Below are 23,904 nucleotides of genomic sequence, written 5' to 3'. Positions count from 1 at the left end.
ACCCACCCCATCCACCCACACACACACACCCCACCCTCCACCCCCACACACACGCCCTCACCCCCTCTCCCCCCAACCCCTTTCTGGATTGTTTATATTCTCAACAGCCTCATTGTTTTTATGCCTGGGGGTTGGGTAAGAAGCGCTTAAACACAAATAAGTGGATCAGGGCTTCCCCCTGGTGGTGGGCAGGTGACACTGCAGACAGAGAAAGCCGAATTGCCCTTAATCCTCAAAGAATCCGGCTTTCTGAGGCACTGCTCGAGAGTTAATGGCAGAGCGAGTAAGTCAGCATTTATACTCTCTGATGTGAGGGGCAGTGGGAAGCCTCTGTCCCCATGTCTATGCGTGGGGGGGGTTCCTACCAGTTTGATCACGGGGGTCACCGTTAGTGATGCTCCTTGGAGACGCCGACGGGAAAATGTGTGAGGCTGTTATGGCGAAGTTCCTGCTTGCTGGCTGATGCCCGCGTCCTGTGGTCTCCAGATAGCAGATACCGAGGTGAACAGAAAGGCTGAAATGGGGAGGAGGGGGCGGAAACGATCAGGCCATGGGGGCGGAGGGAACTGGCACTGAAATCGGGTCTTGGGGGAAGCCAAGGGGCAGCTGAGGCAGCAAGAGAAACAGAGGATGAGACACATGGGCTTCCAGAGACCCGTGCTGCCTGAGCTGGGCTGCTCTGCGGGGAGGAGATGCTGTGTGCTTCTGACCCTGACTTCTGCTGGCATTTCTGACTTCCGTCCCCCGCAGTCAAAGGCAGGCATGGCAAGGCGTGTGCACACATCCACACGCTTGTAAGCATGTGGATGGGAACGTGTGTGCTTGAGCACGTGTGTGTTCGTGTGCATCTGTGCTGCGTGGGTGAGAGTGACGTGTTGGGAGTGTGCACGTGTGAGTGTGTTGGTGTGTGCATGTGCATGCAGGTGTGAGAGCGCCAGCGTGTCTGAGTGTGCGTGTACCAGTGTGTGTAGGCTTGTGCCTGTGAGCATGAGTGTGAGCAGATGTGTGTGCGAGTGGTGTCTGGGAGCACGCATGTGTGTGTGTTCTCGTGTCTGTGTGAGTGTGTGTCGGGCGCTGGGAGGCAGGCCCTGCGTGTTTGGCTGTGGAGCGGGGCTGAGAGGGTTCCGCCTGATGCAGGAGGGCTCCCCGCACGGCCAGATGCGGGCTGGGGCCAGGGGGAGGCGGCCCGGGAGCAGCTGCCCTGAAGGGGGGGATGAACGGAGGAGCCGGGAAGGTGTCCAGCTCCTGGCAGCCGTACCGGAATGTTCTCGCCTCTTCCACGTCCCCCTCCCGCCAGCAGCCAGCCGAGAGCTGTGGCTCTGAAGTCAGGCCGAGCGAGGTCCAAGAATCACGCACTTCTCTAAGCTCAGAGAATAGCACCCTGGGCTGCAGAGTGGGGGCGATGAGGGCGAAGGGGAGCGGTCGTGCCTGCCGGCGCTCCCTGGGAGCCCCGGAGGCGCCAGGCCCCCATCTGAGGGCCTTGCAAGTGCAAACACACGGCTTCCTCACACAACCCTGCTCGAGTGCGAGCGCGGAGAGCTTTGCTAAGTTGCCGGAGAACACGGCTCTTTTCAGGGGCAGAGCCCCTCAGCTGCCGTCCTAAGCACCGGCCACTCCGCCCGGGGAGCAGCAAGTGGCCCCAAAGCATGGCTCAGCGTGCTAGGCAGGCGCGATCCTTCATTTGACCAACAAACATTTACTAGGCACCAACCAGGGTCTGGAGAGGGCTAAGACAGACCCTGCCCACAAAGGGCCCACGGTCGATAAGGGCAGAGGAGGACAATGCCGTGTGTCAGAGGCAGGGAGGGGGGCAGGACCCCGAGGAGGCCCCACCTGACTCCCGTGAGGAAGTTGGGGAGCTGTCAGGCTCCTCCGGCCCTTTGCTCCCACCTCATGCCCAGGGTGCCCCTCTGCCCTCTCCTACCCTGCCAGGGTGCCAGCCCAGACCTCGGCCCTCCCTCCTCTCCTCTTCTGAGGAACTCCTGCAGCCCTTGTGCCCCACCGTGGATCTGAGTGTCTGCTACGTTAATAATTCAGTTTTGGCGCAAGGGACCCATCCCTACCGTTAGACTGCATCCCCTCCAGGGCACAGGCTCAATTTCACGTCCCTCAGACACCGGCTCCTAGGTGGCCTAGACTCCACTCATCTTTACTGGTGCTTGAGTCTGGGGGTTCTTTGTCTGCGCCCCTCCACCCCCCTCCCGGGCTGAACCGCTGAGGAAATCCTAAGTGCTGAGTCAGGGCCCAGCTTTGGCAAGCAGGACGGCGTCTCATTAGGTGGGGACGGGATACAGACTCCCGGCAGCATTCATGGGATCGATGTCCAAGGCGCAGCTGCCATCTACGTTTTAAAATTTGCAGTTGGGGATCATTGTGAAACTTGATTGCTCTGTCTTGGGGACTTCTTGAAGTCCAACTCCACAATAAAGCCAATCAGACTCAACCATCAAATGTCAAATAGGAGCTAATGAACCATTCATGGGCTTGGGAGAGAAATCAGGCAATCTCTTATTTCACGATCATCCCTTCCAAATATTGAATCTGAACGTAAGCAGAATTTGCTGTAATTGTGTCCCCCTCCTCTCGGGCGTGGGGATCATTGGCATTCACGGCGTGTCTCGGCTTTCTGGAGAGAGGCTTGACGAGCTGACCCACCGCTTTCCAGAGGCCCGTGCTTCTGGGGCAGCGTGCTGACAGGGAGAGGCAGGGAGCGCTGGGGTTCCTCCTGGCCTGCGGGTGAGCCTGTCGAGCTTGATGCTGGCTGGGCATCCCAAGGACTCACGTGGCATCCTCTTTGTTGGGGAGGACATCTGCGTGGAGGGAGGGGGACCCCCTCGTGGAGGCCCCACCAGAAGCTTGAGTGAACTTCAGGAGGGTAGGTGGAGCCCAGAGACCACGTCCTGTGTCTGGTCCCTGTCTCTCTGTCAGCTGCATTAGGGTCTGCGAAGACCAGCGTCTGGGCCCACCCGATGCCCCAGGACGGATGCTGCCCCCTGTGCCCAGAGCACTCTCATTGTCATTCCCGCAGGAACTTAGGGTAGCACAATGGTGAGTCACTCCCGGCGTCAGACATGGCTGGTTGTCCATTGAAGTTTCCTGTCCCCTCCTGAACTATACAGTCATGACTGGAAAGCCGCTGTGGAGCTCGGGACGCGCAGCTAGACTTGGTCACGTAACTAGCTCTCGTCACTGGGATGTGTGAGGAAGCGATGTGGGCCCCTTGTTGTTCAAGGCCTTTGAGAGGCAATGTGCTTCCTCCATCCTTGTTTTCCTCTCTTGCTGATTAGTTGCCAATGACGACAAGGCCCTAAAGACGGCAGAGTCAGGAGATGGAAGGAGCCAGGTGCTTCAGTGGACACATTCAGGACAGGGGCCGTGGTGGGTAGAGGGCATCGAGCAGTTCCACTTGTCCCTCTGTGCGTCCGACTGTGATGTGAACTCACGGCTCCTCCCACAAAGGCGGAGTGGACTGCTCTCATCAGTGGAATGAGGATCAGTAAATAAGGCCAAAGTTCCAAGTCTAAATGTCCTGAGATCCTGCCTGCTTCTGCGGGTTTGTTTGCCTCTCTGCCGTCCGCACCTGAACATTCCCGACTAGTCCACTGCAGGAGCAGACATGAGCCTGAGAAGCTGTCGGCGATGTCACAGTCCGTAAGGAGTAGAGCCAGGCCCTGGACCTGGGCAGACTGGCAGCAGAGCCCAGCCGCCCCACTGAACGGCCACTCGAGTGTGGCTCACATGGAATGAGCCTCGCCCCCTAGTTGTGCAGCCACGGCCGGTCTAGACCAGTCTTCAGCCATAACCCCCGATGTGTTGAGCCCCGCGAGATCAGCAGAGCTATCTAGCTGAGCCCCGCCTGATCCAGATGTCACCTCCGGGAGCGTTCACTGGCGTTTGTCACGCGGCATTAGGACGGTGGGTAAGGGACGCAGCGGTCTTCCAACCAGGAATGACTCTACGCCTCGGACTGTGATGGGAGAGAGAAATTTCTGTCATACGTTTTGGGGTTGGCTGTAATAGCAGTTTGGCTTACCCTGATTAAAGTGCCCCACTGCTTCTGTGGCTCCCCCATTGCTTCAGGACAAAGGGTCCAGAAAAATCTGCCTCCTTCTGCAGCTCCACCAAGCCAGTCTCTCCCCTCTCCTTCTCACACTAGCTGTACCGGCTTTCTCCCAGGAGCTCGGATGCTCCAGGCAGTCTCCAACATTATGACCTTACCTTATGTTTTTCCCTCTGCTTAGAACACCCCTCCTCCTGACTTAGCAAAACTCTCAGCTAAAATGTGCCTCCTTCTGGCAAGCTTGTCCTTATTCTCAGAGGTGGCTGGTCCCCATTAAGATGGTCCCAAATCTCTCTGCACTTCCTCATGGCACTCTGTGCCTTGGCAACTCCCGCCTGGGTGTGTCTTCTCCATCACGAGGCAGGACCCGTGTGGTGTGCCCGTGGCGTGTGCCTCCATGGGCACACACCTGACACACTGCACACACTTACTGAGTGTTTCTTGAATAAATGGGTGACACAAGTGGTGTAGGTGACATCCTCTAGACTAAGGCTTCCAAGCTTTTTTAACAGACACCTCTAGCTTGGGAGGACATATCAGGGACCCCCTTCTCCACATATTGCCCGGTCGTATGTTCATTTCCCTCCGAACCTTACTCCCCAGCTGAAGCTCTCAAGTGGTGCTGCAGTGGGGCGGCTGGGCTCTGCTGCCAGTCCGCCTGGGTCCAAGGCCTGGCTCTACTCCTTACTGACTGTGACCTCTCCGATAAGCTTCTTAATGCCTCGCAGCCTCAGTTTCCTCATCTGTAAAATGGGCATCCTTCTCATAGGATTGCTCTGAGGAATTCATGAGCGTGTTTGCAGAGCCTCACATTTGGTGTAAGCTATGACGATTCAAAGTCAAGGACTGTCTTTTACTCATTTTTTTTAATCTCCCGTGTGTGGGCCGAATGCTTAACCCCGGGCTGGCAGAAAGAATGTCCTCAATAAATACCTTTAAAAAACATCCCAGAGGTCTTTAAACACACACACACACACACACACACACACACACACACACACTCCTTTTTTTTTTAGAGCAGTTTTAGGTTTACAACACAACTGAGAGGAAGGGGCAGAGATTCCCCATGTCCCTCTGCCCCCCACACGTGCACAGCCTCCCATTACCAACACCACTCACCACATGGTATAGTTTTTTTTTTTTTTAACCAAGGACGAACTCCTAATGGCACACAGAAGTAGTCTACTGAATGATGTGGGTCCATTATCATGACGTCACACAAAGTACCTTTACTGTGTCCTCCTCCTTCTTCTTTTCCTTGTTTTGCACCTGTTATGCCATGAATCTGCGCTCCTTTCTAGTGGTTCTCGCAAGCGTGCTTCTCTGGGTGGGGAGCCTGGCGTCAGCTGAACGGTCTTTTCCTGATGGTTTTCCTTCAGGCCTTTCAGGAAGCCAACTCGGTTCTTAGAGAGAGTGCTTAATACACTCGATATATACACGAATTCTCTTGGCAAGAACTTTGCCTTCAACTCGTTTACAGCGATGCTAACAGCCTACCGGGCAACATGGACTCTTCTGGGTTTGCTGTGGTGACATTTACAGGCTATTCTTTTCCTTTTGCACACTGTCCCCCATTCCCTGGATTCCTCGACATACCTTCTTTGAAGATTTGCCTGGAACAGCTCCGTGTGTTCCGGAAGGCCTGCCTCTCTTTCCCTTCGTCTTTGTCATTTTGGTGAATTACTGGAAGGCAGTAAATGCCTTTTGAGTGAGTGAATCAAAAAAAGTCATGGATAAAGTATGGAGGAAAAATGCTCAGAGTGTAGACACCGAAACAGGTCTTCAGCTCCGCAGCCGGCGCTTGTCCACGGTTACTGCCATGTTTCCACGGCTCAGCCTGGGCTGGAAACGATCACCGGAGAAAACGGATTGCATGCTGTTCCTTTTGCACCTTCTTTGGACCCCACATGGCACCCCAGCTTGGCCCCCAACTTCCTTCCCTCGTCACTTGCTGCTCCCGGGGCTCCTGGAGAAATGACACAAGAATCGGCAGTGACCAGACATCTCCGAGCCTCCCTGGCCACCCAAGGCGCTGCGTGTGAACGGGCAGCATTCGTTGCTGCACGAAGAGACCCGTTCATTCAAAAATCCATCGTGTTATCGATACCTATGGCCGCCACCTGTCCCTCTGCTTTCTCCCACGATTCAGGAAAAGACTTGGCCGCAGGAAGGTTGTGACCTTCCTAGAAATTGTCACCATTATATCAACTCTCAAAGCGACTGAGCGCTCAGTTTGTGAAGACAGTTGTCCGTATTTTACCTGCCCTTCACTCACGGACTCCTCACAACACCTTGGGGAGGGGGGTGCACCCCACTTCAGAGACGCAGAAACAGGGGCTCTGAGAGACGATGTGCCCAGGGTGGGAGAGCCCGATCCCTGACTCGAGAACACACTGCGGGACAGGTGTGGGACCTCCCGGCGGGCCACAGGTGATCGGTGTCCTGGGAGACCTGCATCGCGACAGCCCGTTCTTTCGAAAACATTTGCTGAGTGCCTCGTTGTGTCAGGGAGCTGCAGGGAGGCAGGAAGGGTGTCCCCCGACTGCGCTGGAGAAGTGGAAAGCTGCCTGCTGAGACGGGACTCCCTCTGCTCCTTCCCACCCCGAGCGGGGCCAAGGGAGGTCCTGGTGAGTTTGGTGTTAGCAAGAGGCTGAACTGGGGGACCCTGAAACTTCATTTCCATTCCTAAGAGCCAACGGGTCAATGTCAGACTAGTATCTAAGTGGTCCCTGAGCTGTGCTATTTCTGGCCTGAGCAGAGAGCCGTGTCTACAGAGGGGTCTCCCCACGAGGCAGGTTCCTCCACTTGAAACAAGGTCCTGAGCAGGTCTGCAGTCTCCCACCAGGACAAGTGGATTTGCAAGGCCAGGGGCAGAAGACCCACATGGTGTTAGAAATGGCCCACTCTACTCATTGGCAATGAGTCCTTTTTAGGAAGAAGGCGAGTGTGGACTGATGATGAATAGCGTGAATTTGGGGCCAAACAGACCTAAATCTGAATTTTAGCTTAGCCATTCCCTGACCACACTGGGTCTCAGTTTCCTCATATGTAAAATGGGGTTCATAGGTGTACCTCCTTTTTTAGGTTGTTTCAGTGGGTAAATGAGTAAATTTTGTAGCCCAGGATGGCAGAGAAATAATGTTTATCGCAACAACAGCAGTTGTGCAGGTATTTCGCCCCACGGTGGTGTGTTTGGCCTGCATGGACATCCTTAGCGTGAAGTCATGACAGTAGCACTTACGTATCACTTACTAAGTGCTGGGCACAGCTGTAAGAGCTTGACAGGTGTCAACTAATTTATTTATTAAAAAAATTTTTTTTAAATTTATTTGACAGAGAAAGAGAGACAGCCAGCGAGAGAGGGAACACAGGCAGGGGGAGTGGGAGAGGAAGAAGCAGGCTCCCAGTGGAGGAGCCCGATGTGGGGCTCGATCCCAGGACTCTGGGATCACGCCCTGAGCTGATGGCAGAGGCTTAACGACTGAGCCACCCAGGTGCCCCAGGTATCAACTAATTTAATTCCTACATCAACCTGATGATGTGGGTATTAACGATTGTCTTCTTTTTGCAGATGAGAAAACGGAGGCACAGAGAGGTCTCTCCCAGAAATCTCTTGGGGGGCCCCTATGGCTGCAGGCTTCTCATCGAGGGGATGCTTTGAGATGAGAATGTGTTCTACACATTCAGCAAAGGAACCCTGATGGATCCCCCAAATCCGTGTAACCACTTCACAATCAGGTGAGTTTTTTTTTTAAGATTTTTTATTAATTTGACAGAGAGAGACACAGCGAGAGAGGGAACACAAGCAGGGGGAGTGGGAGAGGGGCAGGGGGAGAGGAGAGAGGGAGAGTGGGAGAAGCAGGTTTGCTGCTGAGCAGGGAGCCCGATGCGGGGCTTGATCCTAGGACCCTGGGATCATGACCTGAGCTGAAGGCAGATGCTTAACGACTGAGCCACCCAGGCGCCCCAATCAGGTGAGACTTTTTTATTAAATTAAAAGTTAAGAATTCTTGTCCTTCAAAAGACACTGTTAAGAGAATGAAAAAAACAAGCACTGGACTGGGAGAAAATATTTGTAAATCACATATCATGAAAGGTATGAATCCAGATCATATAAACAACTCTCAAAAGGCAACAACAAGAAAACAAATAACCATTTTTTTTTCCAAATAACCCAATTTTAAAATATGGGTGAAATCTGACACCTAGATCTTTTTCTTCCCCTTTCTTTCTTCCTCCCTTCCTCCTTTCTTTCTTTCTTTCTTTCTTCTTTCTTTCTTTCTTTCTCTTTCTCTTTCTTCTTTCTTTCTTCCTTTCTTTCTTTCTTCTTTCTTTCTCTTTCTTTCTTTCTTTTCTTTCTTCTTTCCTTCTTTCTCTCTCTTTCTCTTTCTTTTCTATTATGTTCAATTAGCCAACATATAGTACTTGGCTCTAAGATAAACTAAATGAGTGATTATTCTTAAGTTCATTACCCATAAAATAAGGATGATGTGGCCAAATTCCCTGAGTTCTAAAAAAGAAAATTGTTACAATAAAAATTGAAGTACACTCTGAAAAAAATAAATAAAAACTAAATAACTAATGGGTGAAAGATTTAAACAGACACTTCAACCAAGAAGTTCAATGGATGGCAAATTAACCTGTGAAAATGTGCTCAGCATCAATTGTCCTGGTTGCAGGCAGATTCCGTCCACGTGGAGCAACTTGGCACCTACTGGAAGAGCTACAGCTCAGAAGACGGAGCTCGCAGGTATTAGCAAGGCTGTGGAGGAAACAGAGCCCTCCTCGCCTGCTGGTTGGAGCATGAAGGCGTAAAACCATTTTGGGAAAACAGTTCGGCAATATCTTAAAAAGCTAGATTTACACGTATCTTAGGATCCCAGCCATTGTCAGATAAGGACCCCTTGGTATTTATCCAAGAGAAACGGAAGCGCGTATCCATGGGAAAACTTATGCACGAACGTTCACAGGAGATTTATTTGTAAATAAAGCTTTATTTATTAGAGGAAATGCAAACAAACCCCTGTTGACAGAAAGTGGTTGCCTGGGATGGACAAGGGGCGAGGAGTGAGGGGGCAGATTTCAAAGGGGCATGAGGAAGTTTTAGGAGGGATGGGTAAGTTTACTATGGGGGGGGGAGTGGCTTTGCAGGTGTATACATTTCCCCAAACTTAACCCGTTGTAGGCTTTAGAGATCTTCAGTTTTGTCTGTCAGGTTACCTTAGTTAAACTGTGGAAAATGAGATTCCCATGTGAAGAGTCTGGGGTTTGAGAGCTGTTGGAGGCCCTGAGTGGTTCAACTCTGTCTCCCTCTGGGTTACTGCTTATTAAAAAACTATTTTTTAAAATTAAATCTCCAATAGTGACCAGGCCTTCCCTATTCTAGGCACTTCCATGTTGTGTTCTCAGGACCCGAGAGGAGCCCCTGCAAGTAAGTGTCCCCCAAAAGAGCATGGGGTGAGGGAGGGCTTGGGGAAATCCCTTCCCATCTTCATTCAGGTGTGTTGTCCCGGCCCTTTTAGAAAGCAAGTTCCATGGAGCATTTCCCTAAACCTCCTTCTAGACGCTGGGGGAAGGTAAAGGATCGGTGTGTTTGAGTGATGCTGCCCGTTGGCTGTGCCAGCCTCCCAGCTCAGAGCTAACCCAGGGATGGGAGTCTCGGGGGGCAGGGCCCTGGGTGTTTGCTCCGTGTGTTCCTCATCTTCCAGCTCCCCAGGGACGTGGGGCTGTCTCATGCCTATCGCAGCCTGTCTGCTGTGAAGGCAAACTCGGCAGGCAGACAGGGCTCGGCTGAGACAGTGCGTCTGCTAACAGTCTGGTGCTCTTGCCCTCCCTGCACCAACTCAAGTGAGGATTTTTAATGATGCTCAGAAATGGTTTGCAATGGAAATCATCACTGGATCCCAGCCCCAGCCTCTTGGGGTGTGTGTGCGTGTGTGTAGGATACAACCCAAGGCACACGCCACTTGGCTCCCGACCCACCTCCAGGGGCAGCTGGGCAAGTCCCGCCTCTCCGGGCTCGCCCGTCCTTGGAAGGCCCTGCTGGATGGATGGATAAAGGCGGGCTCAGCAGGAGCTGAGTTGTGAGTCTCCAACTGAACCAGGTGATGGTGTAGACAACAGAAGGAACGGGCTCTGAAGGCAGGGGGGAATGAGGAGTGACGAAATGAGTGTGTGTGTGTGCCCCAGAGCCCTTCCTCTAACCCCGAGCACTGCTGGCCATCTCACGTCAGGGGCTGTGCTGCACAGTGGAGCACTTTCAGCAACTTCCTTGGCCTCCACCTAACAGACGCCAGCAGCACCGACCATCTCCCCACCCCTACCAAAGTCAGGACGAGCAAAACTGTCCCCAGACGTTGCCAAATACCCCTGGGGGAGAGATCACCCCGGTGGAGAGCCGCTGGACCAACCACACTGGACCTCAGTTGCATCACCTGGGAAATGGCCCCACTGGACCTCCTTGAAGGCAGAAGGTTGGACTAGGCCTGCGCCATCCAACATGGCCACCGCGAGTCACGTGGGGCCGTTGAACACTTGAAACGCGGCTCATGTGACAGAGAAGTCCTGTGTGTGTAAAACACAGACTGCATTTTGAAGACTGAGTATGATAAAAATCATGCAAGATGCCTCCTTCATAATTTCCATGTTGCTTCCATGTTGAAACGATGTTTGGATGTATAACAAGCTAAAATGTGTTATTACCACTACTTTCGCCAGTCCCTTCTTCCTTTTCAAAATGGCTACGAGGAACTCTCTGGTGACCTACGTGTCTCACACCCCATTTCTCTCAGGCAGCACTGGTGTGGAGAAGAGGCAAATGCGAATCAAACAGCAGAGAGTCACGGAGAGGACGTGCTGCTCCTGAGGGCCGGGCGGACGCGGTGCTTGGAGCCGTGTAGGGCGCTGGCGAGGGCGCTGGGCGGCGGACGACGGCTCGGACCGGGGGATGCCAGGGGTCGGGGCAGGGGTCTGGGCTCGGGGAAGGCGCCCCTGAGGAAGCGACGCTACAGAGGAGCTCCGAGGGAGGAGGAGGAGGAGGAGCAGTTGGTGCGGAGGAGACGGCTGAGGCCAACGCGCTGAGCCAGGCGGAGCGCGGCGCAGACGGCACGGGTGAGCCAGGCCGACCGTCAGGGCTTCCTGGGCGGCCGGGAGGAGCCGGTCTCCATCCTGAAAGCAGCGGGAAACTATCAGAGGATTTTAAACAGTGGGCTGACGTGATCTGATTTGCATTTTAAACACACACTCTGTCTTTGTTGTTTTATCTCCTATCCTGAGAGGTCACAGAAGGTTCTGGAACAGGCTGCTGGGTCCAAATCTGAGCTCCATCACTTGCTACCTCTGTAATCTTGGGTAAGTAACTTAAACTCCCAGTGCCTCAGTTTCCACATCTGTAAAATGGGGGTGACAATGATAACAGCATTTACTTTGTGGGTTGTTACAGTGTTTAAATGAATTATTACCTGGAAACCATGAAGAACAGGTCTGGGCACCATAACCACTTGGTGCTATTTGATATTAACTTTCTGATGGGGGAACCCTTGACCTTAGATGTCTTGACTTTCCTCGTTCTGAGGGGCACAGGGAGAGAAGTCCATTGAAGTCCGTGATCCCAAGTTCTCTCCCATGGCGGGATTCTTCGCGGTTCCTCCCGGCACTGCTTCCTTTTAAAGCCTGTCTGAATTAAGAGGTGGCATCCCAGCAGGAAGGAGAAAAAAAAAAGAGCTTCCCTTGGCTCTTGCCTCCCCGGAGCGCCCTAAGCTGCCGGCCAAGGCGGGGAGAAGGCATAGCTTTCACAACTTCATGCACGTATTTGGAAAAGTCCTTGATAGTTAAGTTCTTTGACCACATTCCAAGAACCCAGCAGTACCTCCTGGGAGGGCGCCGCCTGGGAGCCAAGACCATCTAGGAAGTGTTGCAAATTGCCCAGGGGCTTATAGCAGCTTCGGCAGCGTGACATGTATACACAAGAGCTCAAAATCTCAAAATCTTGAAAATCTGTCTGGGTACTGAGCTGGGTACCTCTGGAGCTCTGCATGCTAATTCGAGCAGAAACTTCATAGCCGTGCTCAGCCTCGAGCCTGACTTGCCATAAGTGGATAGCTTTGGGCAACTCTCCATTGCGCCCGTCTCCTGGGAGGATAAAGTTCATGGTGTGTGCACCAGTGGCGGGGGAAGAGAGGCTCTTGTCAGCCTTGACCCAGGGGGACCTGGACTTGTCCGTTCATCTTCTTGCTCCTTATACAACCAAGAACTAAATTTGGTCTAGGCTTGCTTAGGAATTTTGCTCACGCTGGGATAGACCTTGGGAGTGTAATCCTTTGGGGTCCCAAAGGATTCTGGATCAAGTCCATTCTCTCTAAAGGGTAGCCTGGGGGTCGTATAATCCAGCGTCCTGGAGCAACTCTGGCATCGCCTCCCTGTGTGACACTTTCCCAAGCAGAGGGGAAGGGCTGTGAACAAACCTCTTTGCATGCTGTGATAGAATAAGAAATAGATTTACCATTGTCTCTGCTCCTGTCACAGGGTTCCTAAAACCCTTGTAATTTCCTGAGTGATAGGAGTGCTGGGTCTTTGACACTGGGTCCTGACATAGGAGCTTCCAATACCCTTGGAATCCCCTGGGGTGATAAGAGTGTCTTTTTGTATGTTAATGAGGTGACTGGTGGCTGGGGGCCCCTAGATAGCATGGGGGTGGGGGCTGGTCACCAGCAAGATGAAGCCATGATTGAAAGTTGGGAACTCTCAGCCCCACCTCTAACCTCCGGGGAGGGACAAGGGGCTGCTGATTGAGTTAATAATTGATTATGTCTTCGTGATGAGGGCCCCATAAAAATCTCTAACCTCTGGAGTTCAGAGGGCACCTGGGCTGGTGAACACGAGAGGTGAGGGGAGGGCAGCGCACCTGGAGAATGAATGGAAACCGTACGCTCCGTCCCAACACCTCGTCCTAGCATCTCTTCAGCGGGCTAGTCACCTGTATCCATTGTAATGTTCTTTATCAAAAGTCAGTAAACACGGACAAATGTTTCCCTGAATTCTGTGAGTGATCCTAGCAAATTATCAAATCCAAGGAGGGGTTCTAGATCATTGATAGCCCACCAGTCGGAAGGATGGGTGACAACCTGAGACTTGCAAGTGAGTCCGAGTGGGAGGCAGTCTTGCGGGACTGAGGTCCTAACCTGTGGGGTCTGCCCTAGCTCCAGGCAGAAAGTGTCAGATTTGAGTTAAGTTGTAGGACGCCCATCTCAGTGTCCATTGAGAATGGGAGAATTGCTTGATGTGGAGAAGCCCATGCATCTGGTGTTGGAAATGTTCTGAGAGCAGGAGAAAGCAGCTTTCTTTTCCACGTTCTCTCTTGTCAGGGAAGAACTTTCCCTGAAGTGCCCAGCGGATCTTGTCTTCTGTCTGTGTTGGTCAGAACTGCGTCACCAGTGCACCCAGAGCAATCCCTGGTGTTAGGATCCCTGCGGCTGGGTGACACCAGCCATGACCCATGCCCTGGGGCCAGCCAGGCTTTGGTGGCAAGGAAGACGTGGAGAATGCATGCTGGTAGGAACCCTATTGTCCTGCGGAGCCTTCATCCTAAGAGTGATGGGGAGCCATTGTAAGGCTAGAGGCAGCAGAATGACATGATCAGATTTGTGTTTTTTAAAAGACCCTCAGGCAGGAGATTGGAGAATGGGTTGAAAGGAGACAAGAACAGAAGTGGGGAGATTAGTTCCAAGCTGTCCAGGCTTTTACAACAATGAATAAAGTCAGGTAGGATTTCATCCTATAATCTATAAATACTTTTTGTTAAGACTTTACTGTCTTGCAGCATAATGCTTTGAAGAACCCTGACAGATTTTCCCTTCTTAGCAATTTACTTTTTGCTCTCTCGCAGCCCTTAAAACTGGGCTAGGAGACCAAGCTCATTGCCCAGGAAAGACGAGAGAGACTACTGCCTACAACAAGGAAATCATTGCTTGCCCTAAGCTTCAAACTAGACTTTCTAAGTCCACGGAAAGACCACAATCTAGAACAGGAGTCAGTAAACTACGGCGTGCAGGTCAAAGCCTAGAAGATTTGCCATCTGGCCCTTTATGGAAATAACATTTGTCGTCCTAGTCTAGGAGGGCAGACTTCGGGGAGAGGAAACATCTTCTTGGAACAGCTAAAGCTGACTTTTCCATGTCAAGATCCACAGCTGGGCAGACTACCACAGAGCAGAGGGGACTAGGATCTATCTCGAGGGAAGGTGGGCCACACAAGGTGGGGAAATGTTCCTCTCGTGCTGAGGCAGGCAAGGCGGGGTGGGCATTAGATATAAATGTCCTGACTTCCCCAGAGTCAGAACTCGCAAAGGCCCATGGGCATATATCTGGGGAAAGTTCAAGGTAGCCATTTGCATTTTCATGTTACGGCTCCAGGGTAGCTCAGAGACAGCAGAGGTAAGTGGCTGGGGGAGACTCCTTGGAAAGGTGGGCCTCCAAGCAGCCTCCCCTGGTCCCACACACTCTGGTCTCTGGACAGTTTTGACCTTTCAGGAAGGCCCTTCCTGATCCCCCTTCCTCATTCCATGAAGCTAGCTCCCCCGTTATATACCCACAAGGAACTCCAGCCTTCCCCTTTCATAATGCTCATTACACCTGTAATTATTCACTATCTGTTTAGCCTGGCAGACCTTTAGTTTCATGAGGCACGCGCCGTAATTTGTTCGTGGTTTTATCCTTTTCATGTAACTCAGTGATATCACCGATCGATGTGGTGTGCCCTGAATGGATGAACGGCCAGCTCCGAAGACCTCTCCTTAGTAGATCCCTATCTGTTTGATATTTTATTGTCCAGTAGCTCTTGGCACCATGACTATGAAAGGCAGGATCCTCATTTAAGAGAGCAGAAGAGAAACCATCAGCTGAGCGGCCGTATTTGCAGGCAGCACTCCGAAACCACAGAAGGCCCTAGAGCGGAGACGTGTGCTTGACATTTAAGCGTCTACACTGACATATGCCCATTACTGGACTCTTCAATAAGCTGTGGCTGGTATCTGTGGGGAACGAAGGCTTTCCCCTGTCAGTTTCTAAGTGGAAGAGGTGAAGCCAACTGGCCATGAGGTCACTGACCCAATTAGCTTGAGGCACGACCCCTGCATGGATGGGCGGGAACAGCATGTTGTGATCATCTGGCAGCAGGGTCCTTGGACAAAGAGAAGTGGGTGGGGTGGGGTGTGGCCAAGTGATACAAATACTTCTGTGCTTTTTTGTATGTATGTTATACTTCAATTACAAGTTAAAAAATGCAAAAAGGAAAAGATAATAGTCTTGACAAGTTTTTACCCAAATCAATAATAATAGTAAAAGACAGCATATGTTTCCCGTTTGACCAGGGCCGGATGCTCTGCAAAGCGCTTGGCCTGCGTTGTCTTGTTTAATCTTGAAAACGGTACGATGAGATACTTATCACTGATTGGAAAACTAGGTAATGAACACCTGCTTGTAGGGGCCATCGCCCAGGCCCTGAGATCCAGCAGCTAACAAGGGAAACAAGGGTCTGTCCCCACGCACCTCCCATTCCAGTGGACAGGTATCCGTATCAGCCCCAACCTGTAATTAAAAACAAAAACAACAACAAAAAAACGGAGGTTCTGCTTAAATCCTGTTTCTGGTTATCGATCAGGCCAGGATTCATTTCCAGAAGTCTCTGACTCCAAAACTCCCAACTGCTCTGACATGCTGCTTCCTTCGTGTTGATTCTCCCAAAAAGTTGGGCAGACAACTCTCTAAGCCAGCTCAGGAGTTCTTCAGGCTATTATAAGACAGGCTCTTTTAATTTATTTTTAAAGCAGAAAAGTTTCTGGTCACTGCAGAGTGTGAGGGATGGTGGATTGAGGGGCTCCAACGTTGTGACAAGGATCCCCTCGGCGTCCTGCTATCCTTGCTGTCAGCTTCCTTCCTGGCAGGAACTCCCCACGGCAGCCCCAGGCTTGTGTGGCCCCTACGACTGGCCATCCTGGGAGGGCTGGCGTACCTCTCTCCTCGGCTCTGGCACAAATCAGGACAGTGTCTGGCTTGGGGCATGTAGCTTTCCCAGAACAAACTGCTTGTGAGGCCAAGGATATGGGTATTCTTTTCATAATTTTATTTGTTCTTTGAATACGTTATATAGTCAAATGGCACCAAATTCAAGGTAAGAAGGAAAAGGCCACAATGGAAAAGTACACCCCCCCCCAACCTGTCCTCTTGGCACCCAGCTTCCCTTCCTGGAGGTCCTCGTTCTTCAGCGCACAGGAGGAGAACACTCAAAGACAAAGGGAGTGGAGGCACCGCTGGCTGGTCCTGCTTCATAGACGAAGAAAGATGGCGGGGCTTAGTCTGAGCTTCCTAACACTGAGCTGCTCAAGTGGGATGCGATCCTGAACTGCTTGCCCGATTCAGGAGGCCGCCTTTCCATGAGCTGCCTTCCAGTCCACGAAGCCTGCGTTCCAGAACCTTGGAGAAGCCAGGCCTGTGGTTGGGAAGAGTACTCCCTGCAGGAGACAAGTGCATTGGTGCTCTGGGTCAAGTTCTGCGGTCTTGTGATTTGGTTTTCTGAAAGCCCACCGTGGGGCTGGTGCTCAGACTAGAGTGTCGCTGACAGGGACAAGACCATTATGTATGGAGGGACCGCTCTAAAGAGCTGCATTCCCCCAGAGTTCCCTGGGAGTTCTCCTCACTCTTGGTGCCTCTTTCTCTTAATGACTTTTTTTTTTTTTAAAGATTTTATTTATTTGACAGAGAGAGAGACAGCCAGCGAGAGAGGGAACACAAGCAGGGGGAGTGGGAGAGGAAGAAGCAGGCTCATAGCGGAGAAGCCTGATGTGGGGCTCGATCCCAGAACGCCGGGATCAAGCCCTGAGCCGAAGGCAGACGCTTAATGACTGAGCCACCCAGGGGCCCCTCTAATGAGTTTAAAAAAAAAATTTATTTATTTGTCAGAGAGAGAGAGCACACAAGCAGGGGGAGCAGCAGGCAGAGGGAGAAGCAGGCTCTCTACTGAGCAGGGAGCCCGATGCAGGGCTCGATCCCAGGACCCCGGGATCATGACCTGAGCCGAAGGCAGATGCCCAATTGACTGAGCCACCCAGGCATCCCTCTAATGACTTTTTAAATGACTTTGCAAAATACCCTAATTGTCTCCTATCCAGTTCCTATGCAGGTAAGAGACATTCGAAACGTTGAGCGATTGGTTTTAAGAACAGCCAGAGTGATTAGTGATTCGTTCTCTGAATCTTCTGTGAGAGGAAACAGATCGATTCTGGTCTCCAGCAATAGGCCATGTTCTGAAGGGTGAGGGGGCCTGCGTGTGTTCCGCAAGCTCACTACTGGGGGTTGATTTAGTGTTACGGTCGGGCCATTTGGCAGGGCAAGAGAATTATTTCTAATGTCTGCTGAATGTATCTCTTCCCTCAGCTTCAGAAGGACCAAGAATATGTTAGAAATGGATATTCTTGACCACCTTTTTGAGATCAGGAATAGTATTTTAAGTCCAACGTATAATGAAATAAATATTCAAGGTCATAAAGTTGGCATGCTGCTTTGTTTTATCTTTAATTTAAGTGGATGTTTTCCTTCCTGATGAAACATTTTGTTGCCAAAGACTATTTGGCTCTGTTTCCATGCCCCCATCAAATTCTCCAGACTCTTGCTAACCCAGAACCTATTTAAATAAATCATATGCATATTGGCGTTCTGTGGGAACTGGGGTCGCAAGAAAAGCTGTCCATTTTCTTCTTGTGTCAATCCTGCAAATACTGTCTAAATTCTCTGCCCATGGCTTTAAGCTGTTGACAAAGAGTGTGAGGGCTGGCACATGGCAAGAGTGGATGACAGGTCAAATGCTGACCTACTCCAGCATTCACCAGGGAAGAACCAATGTCTGAGATCAGAATTATGCAGAGACTGGCTGGAGATCTGGGACTCGCGCAGGGTTGGCTGAAGAGAGCTGGCAGTGGAGGCCAGAGAAAATTCAACACGCTGTGTTCAGAACAGAGCACAAAGATGGTCGACATGTGGTCCTATTTTGGGGACCCTACAGTCTAGGGTGGGAGATGGAGGTTCATTCAGGAAATATTTACGACACATCTACTATGTGCCAAGGACTGGGGGGACAGAGATAAGATGGGGGCCTGCTTGCTTGTAGTCCATAACTTGAAGGGAGACAGAAATGTGGACAGAGGTCTGTGACCTCAGATGGGAAGTGAATGCCAAGGGCTCTTGGGAGAACGGATGGAGGCGTGAAGGACTGGAGATAGCTCCACGGAGGAGGAGACAGAAGCCTTGAAAGAGGAAAAGGAATTTGTCAGGCACGCAGGATAGGAGGACGTTGGGGTAGAAGTCGTTGGGAGGGAAAAACATGGAGAAATAGTCAGTGGGAGTGTTCGGGAATAGCAGTAATGATAACAACACTAGCCGACATTTACGGCGCGCCAGCATCAGGCACTGCGGTTAGGTTGCAGGGCTACTGGCCCACTCAGTCCTTATCACCCATGAGACTGCGCCACGGCCTGTGACCGCAGAGTTTAGTAGTGGCAGAGCTGGGACTCAGGCCCGGCAGGCTGGCTCCGGCGTTCGTGCTCTTCCCGCCACACTCTGTCACCATGAGCCCTGAGCCCGTGACACAGCGGCGGCGGGAAGCCGTGGGGATGAGATCGGTATGTCTGTCGGGGCTGGGTGGTGGCGAGCGTTGACGGCCATCTGCTGGAGCTGAGACTTTACCCTGTGGCAGAGGGGTCAGCGTAGGGGAGCTTGCAACCAGAGCCGTGCTTTGGAAAAGTCACCTTGGGGTCCGTGATGGTGACCTAGAGCCCAAGAACCTGCAAGTTGGCTTGAGGCAGCGGGGCAGCTGCAGGGGTCAGACCCCGTGACACCTGAAGGGCAGGAGCCGTGGGCTGAGAGCTTTCAAAGAGCTTTCTAAGGAGGAAAATGACCAGGCTCAGGGGAACAGTTGGGCACAGAGACGTGGCAGCCGTTGTCAGAGACTGTGGCTTATAGCTTGGGTGCCACTTGCAGCTGCCAGCTCTGAGCTGCGTCTCTGGGCTCCTGCCCCGTGGGATTCCATTCCTCCACCGCCCGCACCCCCAGGCTGTCCCAGTGTGGACCAGTTAGCACCCGTTAGTAGCACAGACACCAGCCTGCAGAGATAACAAAGGAGCGGAGACCTGCGTGTAACACAGAACTACAGTGCGGACTAGCTGTGCCCTCTCAGGGGGTCTGAAGCTCTTCCCACTGCAGGGTCTGCTAAACCCAGATTCTCTTTCCAAACCCCGCCCCCCGAGTCTTGGGGCCCCAAATCCCCATTTCCTCCCACCCAAGAAAGCAAAAATACAGTTGGCGTTATTCCAACTTCAGCACCCCAGGAACACTTAGCGTTTTCTGGCAACGCTGGTGTCTCTTCGCTATTTTGACCTCCCCTTCCAGACTAACTTCTTAGCCTCACCTCTGCATACCCAAGAGGCTCATTAAAGCATTTTCCAAACACGGGAGTGAGTCTCTCCCAAAGATGAATTTTGCTGCTACCCCCGGAATATGCAAAAAAACAGCTGCAGGCATCTCTGAAAGCTGCAATGTTTTCATTCCTGCCGTAATATTAAATATTCCGAAAAAGGCCAAGAACGGAGACCGTTTGATTGATCTCGTGCCTCTCGGAACAAACACGTATTGAGGGAGAATTTCCACCTTTAGTAACAGAGGGTCCATCTTCTTGCTGAAGACGGTAAGCAATGCTGGACAAACCAAAAATTGGTCTGTTGCAGTGAGAGCTCAGCCAGCTGTTGTCCAGGCTGCAGCCCAGCTCCAGACCACCTTGGTGGCCCAGAAAATCTTGATTCTGGCAACCGGATTAAGACGGTCCTGGATTTCTAGTGCCCCCATCCCCCCACCTTCACCCCCTGAGCACCGGCAGCAGCAAATATAAATCTTCTCTCGTGGAAGGGCTCATCATTGAAGCCTCAAGTTAGGCCTGCAAACAAATTTTCTAATACAGCGTCCAACATTCAAATCAAAGTGATGTCGTTACGGGATTTCGGTGAGGTTTAGTGGGGTGAGGTCCGGAGCCCACGACCAAGAAAGAATTCTTGAGACGTCTTTGGTGCAGAATGGTTGTTTATGAAAGCACGGGGTCAGGACCCGTGGGCAGAAAGAGCTGCTGCCCTGGGTTGTGAGGGTTGACTGACTATATACTATGGGGTTGGGGGAGGTAAGGAAAAGGGAGGTTTCAAAAGGATTTTCGTATGTTAAAGAAGATTCACAGGCTCCCGGAGGCCTTGCTGTTGTCAAGTTAAAATGGTTTTTTCCTTCCAGCAAGGCATTAGCATCAAGATGGTTGGGGGCTTCCTGGAGGAACATTCCATTTCACCAGCTTCAAGTATCTGTCCACGAGCTGCAGATGATAAGGACATCTAATTGTATCTACATTTCTTCTGGCGGCCAGGCCCGTGATAGACGAGTTTGCTCTTGTATATTGCTAAGGCCTTTGTAAAACCGAGGGAGACGCCTGTCCTGTAGGATCGATCTCCATGAGCTAACCATGTGGTTCTCCTTTGGCCAGGAGTGTCTGAGGAATGCCACCTACTTTCCATGGTGGGGGGCGCGGGGCGGCAGCTTCTGCTCTGCCTTCAGCCGGCCTTTTGCTCCCTCCTCAAAAGTAAACCAGGCATATCGTGGCGTAAACATGATAATATGACTCACATCCATCAGGAAAAAGGGCAATAGAAATACAGAAGTTCAGATATAAAAATTATCAGACACAAATTCAAAATCGTTTTTGAGGGGCGCCTGGGTGGCACAGTCGGTTAAGCGGCCGTCGCTTGGCTTCAGCTCAGCTCTTGACCTCAGGGTCACCGGCTCTGCGCTCAACATGGGAGTCTGCTTGAGACTCTCTCCCTCGCTCTCTGTCCCCCCCAAGATAAATAAAAATAAATCTTAAAAAATACAATAGTTTTTAAGTAACTATTGTATGAGATGCTTTCGTGCTAGGCATTGAGGATAAACTAGGGAGCGAACAAAACATAATTCCTGCCCTTATACAGCTTTATAGTCTCCTTGGGGAGACACATTAGTCCAATAAGTCAGCCTGTGGTAGAGTGATTGCCAAACTGGGTCCAGTTCTGAATGTACAGTGGTGCCTATGGTTACTGTGGAAAACCATATGGAGGTTCCTTAAAAAATTAAAAATAGAAATACTCTAGGACCCAGCAATTCTACTCTGGGTATATACCCCAAATAATCAAAAGCAGGGTCTCAAAGAAATATTTCTACGTCCATGTTCTAGCAGCTTTACTCACAATAGCTAAAATGCAGAAGCAATCCCACTGTCCATTGGCAGATGGATGAATATGCAAAATGGGGTATATACACAAAGTGGAATATTATTCAGCCTTAAAAAGGAAGGAGACTCTAACATGCTACAACATGGATGACCCTCGAAGACGTTTTACCGAATGAAATGAGGCAATCACAAAACACAAACGCCTTATGATCCCACTTACATGACGTACGTAGAGTCACTTAAATAATAAAGACAGAAAGTAGAAGGGTGTTTGGCAGGGACAGCGGGAGGGATGAATGGGGAGGTGTTTAAAGGGTGTAGGGTTTCTGCTTTACAAGGTGAAGTGAGTTCTGGAGACAGAGGGTAGTGATGGTTACGCAACAATATTAATATATTTTAATATCACTGAGCAGTGCACTCAGNGGTGTTTGGCAGGGACAGCGGGAGGGATGAATGGGGAGGTGTTTAAAGGGTGTAGGGTTTCTGCTTTACAAGATGAAGTGAGTTCTGGAGACAGAGGGTAGTGATGGTTATGCAACAATATTAATATATTTTAATATCACTGAGCAGTACACTCAAATGGTCAAGATGGTAAATTTTATGTTAGGTGTGTGTTTTTTAAAGATTTTATTTATTTGAGAGAGAGAAAGAGAGAGAGAGAAAGAGAGAGAGAGAGAGAGAGAGAGAGAGAGAAGTAGGCTCCCCGCCGAGCAGGGAGCCCAATGCAGGACTCGATCCCAGGACCCTGAGATCATGACCTGAGCTGAAGACAGATACTTGACCAACTGAGCCACCCAGGTGCCCCTTGACACGTGTACTTAACCCCCTGTCATTAGGAGAGGGGTGCACAGCGAATGAATGTTGAAAACAATCAATGTGAATTTATGACCTTAAACAGAAGCATCTTTCCAGCTCTGTCACTAAAAGTGACCCAACAGCAGCAAAAGCACGGGGCCATGGAAATGGTTTTGCATATTTGAAAGCTGCTAAGAGAGTCGATTTTAAAAGTTCTCATCACAGAGAAGAGAATTGTAACTGTGTGGTGACAGGTATGAACTCGACTTATCGTGATCACCCCACCGTATGTACAAATGCCGAATCATCATGTTGCATACCTAAAGCTGATATGCTGTTATGTCCATTACACTTCAAGAAAACAAACGAAATCTCAACGTAGCATCCAGAGTTTGATGGATGAGCATCATTCTCCACTTAAAGAAGTGGGAAAGATCAGAATGATTCTGGAACGTTCTGGAAAATTCCAGAAGCAAGGATAATTTCTGATATGTTGGGGTTGAAAGGACTTAAAGAGGCTCCCTACTTAACAAGTTGTGACAATCTGTGCATAAAGAATACAAAGGATTATGACTGTAACTATTTGGAAAAAATTCAGTCCACAAGTTCCTAATGACACTCAAAAGACTAAAGTTAATAAAAAATGTATAAGAAAGTAGTCGTAGTACAAAAGAAGGGATGGGTGTAATCAAATATGCTTAATTTTCATTCCTTTCAATGAGCATGAGAATCTTAATATTTAGAGTTTTTGGTTCTTTTTAACTACATGTTGGGTTATTAAACAAACACATTTAGTGTTTTAATCTATGTAAGCAAGAAAGAAGGAACACAAACATGCAAATGAGCCAAGAATCTTGGAAAAGTCAGAAAGTCACCAAGATCAAGAAGGAATGTTTGAAATCATGGGCCAATCAAAAGAACCAACTTGATAAGGGGTCGCAATTATTCCGCATCAGTGGTCATTTCCAGTAGGACTGACGAGAGTTCTAGGCTGATAAATTGGCCAAGATTCCCAAGGAGGAGAAATGATCGCACAGACAGACTCTCTTGTTTAGGTGTTCTTGCTAATTATAATGAGAATCTGACAAAGCCCACTTCAACATTTCAATAATCCCAACAGAGTAGGTCATTAGATCACAATGATAATTAATTAGGTAACTCCGAACTTGTGAAACTTAAGGAGTGCATCATATCTGGGAAAGAGAGGAAAAGTTACAAATCTGAATTTTTCATGAAATCAATTCCCATTGGTGGAGTGAGTGAAATTTTATTCTGAAACAAGCCCAGGCCAGTGACTGGGGCCCCAGGTTTGAACCTCCTTGGACCATGAAGCCAGGTCCCATGTTTCAACCAAGAGCTATTATGTTGACGCCCCAGACTGTGCACATTTTGCTTCTCTGAGGCGGTATTTGTTTCTTCTTTTGAGTCTAATAAAAGATGACTACAACCCAAAAAAGGTATAGATCAGTTGTACCCAAGAGAAACATGGACAGTGGTGGAGATATTCTATACTGATGCCCTCCGCGTGCTCGCCACCAGCTCCATGTAACTACTGAGCACCCGACATGTGGCTAATGAGAATTGAATTTCAAATTAAATTAAATTAAATTAAATTAAAATACCATATGTCGTTACTGGCTACCATATTGGACAAAGCAGGTATAGATATTTTATCTGGCAAAATTATTACAGTCATAGGAGGTAACCCCAGGAAAGGGGCACATTTTTAAAATTTAAATCAATGGTATTCATATTTTTTTAAATGT

The 23,904-nt window shown here is 50.3% G+C and overlaps 1 long non-coding RNA gene across 4 annotated transcripts; it reads left to right on the top strand.

The window, feature by feature from the left end:
- Window positions 1-240: 240 nt before the first annotated feature.
- LOC109490915 lies at window positions 241-16,815 on the top strand. 4 transcript variants are annotated; one of them, XR_004622751.1, is made up of 8 exons: window positions 241-501; window positions 7,632-7,798; window positions 8,740-8,810; window positions 9,447-9,491; window positions 10,294-11,170; window positions 11,345-11,410; window positions 13,423-13,609; window positions 14,787-16,815. It is a non-coding gene; the product is annotated as an uncharacterized LOC109490915 (long non-coding RNA). The 4 variants fall into 4 exon arrangements; XR_004622752.1 differs by lacking the exon at window positions 241-501 and adding an exon at window positions 4,767-6,687 and having other exon boundaries at window positions 10,852-11,170; XR_004622747.1 differs by lacking the exon at window positions 241-501 and adding an exon at window positions 4,767-6,687.
- Window positions 16,816-23,904: the final 7,089 nt, after the last annotated feature.

Source organism: Ailuropoda melanoleuca, chromosome 2 (genome assembly GCF_002007445.2).
Source record: "Ailuropoda melanoleuca isolate Jingjing chromosome 2, ASM200744v2, whole genome shotgun sequence".
NCBI classification, from domain to species: domain Eukaryota; kingdom Metazoa; phylum Chordata; class Mammalia; order Carnivora; family Ursidae; genus Ailuropoda; species Ailuropoda melanoleuca.
This window is presented reverse-complemented; position numbering and strand designations above follow the sequence as displayed.